This window comes from Malurus melanocephalus, unplaced genomic scaffold (assembly GCF_030028575.1).
Source record: "Malurus melanocephalus ecotype Western Australia unplaced genomic scaffold, MMel_1.1 scaffold_23, whole genome shotgun sequence".
NCBI lineage: Eukaryota > Metazoa > Chordata > Aves > Passeriformes > Maluridae > Malurus > Malurus melanocephalus.
Window position 1 is genome coordinate 3,453,265 of NW_026623255.1, and position 6,455 is coordinate 3,459,719.

Here is a 6,455-nt window from a genome sequence, read left to right on the forward strand (position 1 = left end):
CCTCATTATTTGTACACAATAAAGGATTTATTTATAAATTTACCCTATATTGCTGGGTTGCCAGTTTTATCACGTGAGTTATACAGTCCATGACCAGAGCAGAGCTTTACCTGCATGAAGCAGTTTTTTTCCTCTCTATTGAAGAGAGATGGGGATGCATCTGTCCCAGTGCTCTCAAAAGGGGTTGAGGGGGGATTCAGGTGCCCAGGATCCTGCACCCAGAGCAGGCCAGTGCTTCTGATGTTGGGTAACCATGAAGACACCATTGTAATGCTCTCCCAGCCCATGGGGACAATCGTGAGCACAGAGTCCAAGGGTGTGGAGGCACAACAGCCACACCAACACGGGCATGCCCTGCACTGGTGGCTGGAGGATGTGAGGCTCCATCTGCCCTGGACAGGTCTTCTCCTGGCCACCACTSTGGCAATGAGTTACAGCACAAGGTTCCCCCAGCTGCAGAGCAGACCRTGCAGCCCTGGGTGGTGGCTGCTCTTGGACTCTGCTCAGAAAATCCTCCTCAGGGATGCTGAGTGCTGCCAGCAGTGTAATGCAGTCTGGCTCCTTGCAGTTGGGGAGCAAAGTCAGCTGGATTTTGGCCAAGCCTTTCACAGGAGCCCAGTAGGGGAGTAAGGGTTCCCTCTGCAGATACATTCTCTGTGGCTTGCTTGTAATTTGATCTACATCTGTCAAGAGTGAATACTGCCTATACTTACCAAGTTGCATAAAATAGCATGTATAAGGATGTCCCTTGTTAAGGAACACCCATTAAGTGCATTAAAGAATGGAATGAATCCCCATTTTTATATGGAGAGCATTACTCTAAATCCCTAGCATAAAAATATTTTATGTACTAATTGATTTTATCTTGCTGTGCTTTATTCAGCTTGTGATATGATGGCCTGAAGCAAACAGCAAGGCTTCAGTTCTGCCCAGTCAAAACCCAAATTCTGTATGTGTGTTTCATGGGACCCGTCTAAGTGACTTCAGTGGCAGGACATGGAGCTCCTACGTGTGACAGGAGCAAGAGTTAGTTCTCATCTACAGCACTGTTGTGTGGTAAATTCTGACTTACATGCCATAAATGCGTAATGCTACAATTAATGGACAGATGCGTTGTTTTTAATTAACTTGTTCTGCTAATAAAACACATTTCCAAGCGCCAAAGGAATCAGTGAGCATTCACAAAAGTTGATTTATCAGTAACAGGCAGCCAAAGCTTTCTGTATCCCTTTCAAACAAATATTCCTTTACAAARTTAAATACATATATGAACTGCTACAGAATATGTCTGTACAAAGAAAACCGCATGTCATGAGATAGTTTGTGCTGATTTTTCTCCTTTTCCCCTTCAGGTTTTCTACATTGTCAGCAATTTCAAATCTTAAAAAAGCCCATGAGATTATAAATTATCCAGAAAACCTCACTAAAGCCTCTAAATTTTACCAAACTGACCATACAAATCGTCTAGTATGGAAGTGAAACAGCTGCAATGGAAACGTCATGTCATGCTATTGTACAAATTAGGAAGCATCATCAGAAACAGATTTTAGTTCCCTTTTAACTAAAGTTATAATTTCTTCTCCAAAATGCGTGTTTTCCTGTTTAAAAATTCAATGAAACACCTTTTGCAATTAATTATATGTGTTCAAACCAAAAGACAAATGCTTGTTAGGGTAGCATTATCCTAGTGTGGTATGTCAGCCTTTTATATGGGAAAAGCTGGCTCTGCCTCCTTGAGATGTTTCCATTTTGACTTTCAAGAACCACCAAACACAATTATTTTAAACAATAAAGCACTTCAGACATATTTCAAGCAGCGAAACCATTAAATTAAAATTCTCAGAATCACAGGTCATTTTTTGAAGTGTAGATCATTAAATTTAATTGTCCCTTACAAGAACTGGGCAAATCAAGCTCCTAGGATTAAAAAAAAAAAAGATCCAGCTGCTAAGCTTGAGGAAGATATAACTATTCACATTATTTATTTTTTATTGCACAGCAGTAAAGTATACTGTGTAGCATTTTAGACAACTGTATTAAATGTTATGTTCCCTGACCGTTTTTGAAATAGAGATGCTGTCATTTTCTTTCAAAATAATTTAGGCAATGTAGATCTGAGTTAATAGAAAACTTTTTCTGGATCATAAGACCTGTAATAATTATCCTTCTCAGGACCAGTATTTTATTTCATGAGGGCTTTGCAGTAGACATGCTTAGCACAACAAAAGGAGTCGGTGTGAGTTTGCCAAGATGCTGTGAGCTAAAGAAGAGCCACAGTCAGCCGCCCATCAGGTGACCAATCCCTGGCTAGTGCAGGGCTAGTGCAGGGCTTGTCTCCCCCTCACGGTGGGGCCTCCCCAGCTGCTTCATGGATTGCTGTGCCAGCAAGATGTCACCACTCAGAGAAGGAGATTTTCTTACAAATTCATAGGGCATCTTAGACTGCCACACACACTGCACAATATTTGGGAAACCCTAGGAAAAACATCTGCCCACAGATGGTTACAGTTCTTTAGAAAAGCCCTGCCTCATTGTGTTTGGGGTAGGATATCAGTCCCATGCACAACTCCTGACCTACTATCCTGATTCTTTTAGCACCTACCCTTATCTCATGAGGGTGGAGAGAAAGAAGAAGGATCCAAAAGTTTCCCTGATACCCACAGAGATGGAGAGGAAAAGCTTTTGCAATGACTAGTGCCTGACCCCAATCATAGGGGTCATGGGACTTGTGAAAAAGCCTTTGTTGTACTAAAGAACAGGGTGGACACTGGCTAGACTGAAAACACTTGCCTTCTGCTTGCCTGTTTTTAAAGAAACCTCTAGCAGGTAGGGGAGTAGAAGAGAAATACTCGTGCTGCAGGGGGTCACATCATATTCCTCAAAACTCAAAACCAGTTTCTCAAGCATCATTTATCAGGCGAGGTGGAAYATGAATGTGACTACTCTGGGTAGGCCTTCACATCCCCTTGGAAATTCCCCCGAGCCCTTCCTGCTCCCAAAGCCTCCCAACCTTACTTTGGCCCCTCAGTGTGGGTGACAGAGGCTGGGTGGGAAAAGGGGTGAGCATGAGGGGATTATATGGGATGATCTGTTCCTAACCCTGCAGGAAGAACAGCTAGCTGGCTCCCACTCCTACCACATCCCAATCCCTCCTCAAAGAACACCCTTCTCCCATGAGTTATTCGACTTCAGAGACAAGTCCCACATCCTCAGCTTTTATCCCTCCTTTGACTCCTCCTAGGTCAGTGCTTGGAAGTGACCTCACTCCACCCAGTCTGTGAGCCCACCCCAATGTTTATGGCAGTGACCATGTTCCAGAGGCAGGGCATTAAAGGGTGGTGTCTCATCCTGCCTGGGATTAAAGGGAGGGATAGACCTCAGGGCCTTCCCAAACTGCAGTTAGTCTCGAGGAAACACACTGTGAAACGCAAAAATACTCTATTGTTGTCAAGTGCAAACAAATTTTATTGGCCTCACACAGAGAGGCTGCTGGCAAGGAGTGAGCTCTGAAAGCTAGTCCAGGCTYCATCGCCTTTCAGGGACTGTCTTCCCCACTGGGACACTAAAAGAAGAGAAAATATGTATGCACAAGCCAGGCTTTCTAACTAGTCTCAGCCTACATGGCATTGTTCACAACCAGGAAATATTTCAGATTGGGCCTCCTTGTTTATAGGGGCTGTTTGGATACGCTTGGAGTCCATCCCGATCAAATGCCCGTGGAGCTCCTTCTCAGGCCATGGCATGAGTGGGATTACTCTGAGAAAAGCAAACATGGCACGAACAAAGCTGTGTTCTGGCCTGGCCCATGAAACACCTGAAAGGCAGCAAGGCCCCATCCTTCCGAGCCCCACRCATCCTTGGAAACAGAGTAAACAGAGGAAACGCCAATGGCCATTCCCACAGCCCCGCTCTGAGGCACAAACCCAGACAATGGGCTGTCTGTCCGTGCACTCATTAAAAAGCATCTGTTGTTGCAGGCTATAAAAACACAGACAGGGCACTCTGCTCCTGGAGATGAAAGCAGGCAAGACCAAGAAGCCCAGGAAGAGAAGAACTTTATATCCTGCAGTGGTCCTCAAGCTCCTTTTGACCTCCATAACCATGATCTCCATGGCTCCTTAGGGCTACTGGTTCATCTGCTTCTCACTTCCAGCATTGAGGAARCTGCAGCCCCTCCCACCAGTGCCTGCAGCACCACAGGCATTCCCACCATTTGCCAGCTGCAAAAAGGACATGCTGGGAATCTCTGACAGGAGATCCCTCCTTKTAGTAAAGCTGGGGCACTCGTCCTCAAAATACCCCTCTAAGCACCCCCATCCTTCCTTCCTAGGTTCTGAGGGGTCACAATCTTCCCACTTAACCCTGGAGGAAGTGATTKTAGACACAGTAACATGTACAAGAGCTGTAGAGGCAACATGTGAAGCATTCAGAGTGAAAGAAAGTGAACAAGGCAAAGTCTGAGCTGCTCCTGCCCTTGCTCTGTTCATTCAGCTGAAATGGGAATAGCAGAAAGGATAGCATGGAAATGTGGTTTTGAGGGACAGCATAAAGACAGCTTGTCCGTCTCTTCCTATCGTGTGACCTAGAAAGGAAAGAGAAGCCAATCCTTTCTTTGGCTGTTGCAATTATACAGCTTGAAGCAGTCAGKCTGTCTACCTTCCTGCAGGAGATGTGACAGCTCCCAGCGCCAGAAAGCTGCGYTCCTCTGCTTTGAAGAGCAGATTTATAATCCATGAGCTGCAAAATCTGAAGGGAGCTGTAAAGGTTTCCTCAAATCATAATGAAAAGAGAAACAACTGCTACAGCCTCAATTATGGAGGCTTTGGATCTGTTTTTAGTGTTTTCACATGAGAAAAAAGCATCAGCTGGACTAGAAAAAGATGACATGAGCCAGATGTTACAGTGCATTAGAGAAGATTTCTGTCTGCCCAGCGTCAAACTGGCCTTCAGCAGACCCATCCTTGGGTCAGGGAGGATTCCTCTTGCTCCTTCCACACCACACCCTCACAGCCAGTGCGGCAAAAGCCACTTCAAAGCAGCCAGCCTCACTCAGAACTTGCCTCCGGTGGCCCAAAGCAAGGAAGAACCCAAGACACCCATTTTGCTTTTCTTCCTTAACTGCTCCATTTGKTCAAGTCACATTAAAGGGTCTCTTTGAGTTCAGCCTACAGGAAACAAAACATCTCCAACAATTTTCAGAGAAGACGATTCGGACAGTTATCAACACTCCATACAGTTTYTTTTCATACAAATAGTGGAATTGCAGATTTAATTTCTTTCTTCCTAAGCAACAGAAAATTCCTCAGGCAGGCACAAAATGCTCTCTCAGGCTGTTTTCCTTGTAAGGGYGAAAGACTTTTAAAAACCGGGGGCTGAAATGTAACAACTGGAAACATTCCGGCTGAAACTGGTGTCTCATTAGCTYATATGTGCAGTTTGAGGGCCTCCCAAAGCTCCTTTCTTTTGGTGCTTAGCCTACCTTTTAAATTAATGACATGACAGACTTTAAGCTTGACCTTTTCTTAATGACCAGGCAAGAGCTTTATAATCTTMATTTTCCTAACAAAAAGATCCCTGAAGAGAAGCTCTTCTGCCTCACCATATGCAACATGAAAGGTAAGCATTGCTCTTTGCCCTGTTCCACCATCCCATGGGATTGAGCTCCTCTTTGGTCCCTGAAAATTTATCTCCCCCTTCTCACCAGAATTTTCATGGAGAGGATARAGAGTGAGAAGGGACAGGTCTTTCCAATTGCTTGGCTCCTTCCTGTCCCTTCCTCAAAGCACATAAAACACAAAAAATGCCCCTAACATCGCCACCTGCCCTGAGTGCCAACAATCAGGAAGGAGAATTGGAGTTACCAATCACTCAGTCCCTGCCAGGTGGGCACATTTTTAGCTGGAATTTTGCACATAAAACCACATGTGCTTTCTTCACACAGCACATACACAGGGACAGGGTCTACAGAGACAATACATGCTGCCTGTCTGAATCCTGCATGTCAGGAACACTGTTCTTCATAGCTGAGATTTGTCCAGGAAAGCTGGATAGAAATATTCATCAATCTCAAATAGTAAACTAAGCATCTTAAATTGTACCTAAACAAACTTCCCTTGTTTTTTTTTCTGGAAATATTGTAATTCCACTACAGATTCTTAATCAGGAGCTCAATCAAAAGAAGAAATATATTTCTATTTCCTGATTTCCCAGCTTGATACCTGCTTTCCTTGTATTAGTTTAGACAATTTTGCTTGACCTGAAAACTCCTCCAAACAGCGTGCTGTCACAGAGCTACCTCGACTGCAGCTGTTTTTAGGTGGTCATTTGGTCAGAGAAGGGRAAAATAATTAGGTCTTTAAGTATTTATTCCCAGCTGCCAACAGGATCCTGTCTTTGTCCTTTAAACCAAATGGAAGCAGCCACAAATTAAATCTGCCTTTGCAGGAGGAAGGAGA